The sequence below is a fragment of the Periplaneta americana genome, chromosome 16 (assembly GCF_040183065.1).
Source record: "Periplaneta americana isolate PAMFEO1 chromosome 16, P.americana_PAMFEO1_priV1, whole genome shotgun sequence".
Classification (NCBI taxonomy): Eukaryota; Metazoa; Arthropoda; class Insecta; order Blattodea; family Blattidae; genus Periplaneta; species Periplaneta americana.
The window spans coordinates 104491530-104492961 of NC_091132.1; the positions used below are offsets into that span (position 1 = coordinate 104491530).

Sequence of the window (1432 nt, forward strand, 5' to 3'; positions counted from 1 at the left end):
CCCGAGGAAAGTATGACACATGCTAGCGAAACCGGACATTACACCTCATTTCAGTTTGGTTGATAGGCTTTCCCCTCTACTCACACTCCCTACCATCAGTGAAGGGGAAGATGTTACTGTTACTATCCATTTCATAAACGTTCGGCTAATTTACTTCCTACATAGGGACAAATTTTATTTCAGGAAGTGTTTACCGGTACTCTATATTTCGGAAGTCCATACTAAGCGTTTATATTGAATTTTATTTGATGAGAGAGAGATGGAACGGAGAAAAATTCTCTCCGGCGCCGGGATTTGAACCCGGGTTTTCAGCTCTCCGTGCTGATGCTTTAACCACTAAGCCACGCCGGATACAATCCCGACACCGTTGAGAATCGTCTCAGATTAAGCTCCATCTCTTGGGTTCCCTCTAGTGGCCGCCCTCTGCACTACGTCATAGAAGTCCATACATGTGTAGAGGTGCACTTTGTGATTTAAAGACGGCGCCCATACCGTCGGACCCCGGCCAACCAGTCACTCATCTGAGTGCACCTCTACACATGTATGGACTTCGGTCCTGCGTGCATAGACATCTATGACGTAGTGCAGAGGGCGGCCACTAGAGGGAACCCAAGAGATGGAGCTTAATCTGAGACGATTCTCAACGGTGTCGGGATTGTATCCGGCGTGGCTTAGTGGTTAAAGCATCAGCACGGAGAGCTGAAAACCCGGGTTCAAATCCCGGCGCCGGAGAGAATTTTTCTCCGTTCCATCTCTCTCTCATCATCTGAGAAAGCAGAATATCTGCATGGAAATATCATATGTACTTCGGTACATCAAAATAAATTTGAATTTTATTGCAGTTTATATTAACTGGCACATTAAAAAACTGCTGACAATAGAAGATAAATATTTTCTCCACCGCTAGTTGCTACTCTACAACATACACAATGGGACAATTTGCACTGTGTCGCTCCTCCTGACTTCATAATACAAACTGACATTCCTAAATGTAATTAATTATTAGTTGAAAATATTGTAAGAAATACACAAAACTATACTCTAATATGAAACTGTCAAACATCTGTGACACTGTATTTGATATTCACTTATATACTTTATTTAATATTTTATTTTCTAGTGTGTATAGCTTGGGGGGTGCAGGTATAAGAGGTAACAGCTACCAGTCTGTCAATGATGGACTCAGGACAAGTAGAAGGGGAAAGAAATGCCTTCGCATCCTCTCAACTTGTATGAAATGTCGTTTAGTTTCCGTCTTTGAAGGAAAGATGGCAAGAAAACGTAGCGACGAAAAATCCTTGCTTTCCACCGAGAACCTGGACAATTAATGTATTCGGCCTTCCAGCAACAAAACGTCGCTTTGAGGTAATTGCAGAGCAATGAACTCTCATCGACATTTCGCCGCTTATGAACGCACTCACGCACTTGGCTG

The 1432-nt window shown here is 43.0% G+C and overlaps 2 non-coding genes across 2 annotated transcripts; one reads left to right on the forward strand and one right to left on the reverse strand.

Annotated features, from left to right (window-relative positions):
• Positions 1–279: 279 nt before the first annotated feature.
• TRNAS-GGA (transfer RNA serine (anticodon GGA)) lies at positions 280–351 on the reverse strand. Its single transcript has one exon. It is a non-coding gene; the product is annotated as a tRNA-Ser (tRNA).
• Positions 352–660: 309 nt separating this feature from the next.
• On the forward strand, positions 661–732 carry TRNAS-GGA (transfer RNA serine (anticodon GGA)). Its single transcript has one exon. It is a non-coding gene; the product is annotated as a tRNA-Ser (tRNA).
• Positions 733–1432: the final 700 nt, after the last annotated feature.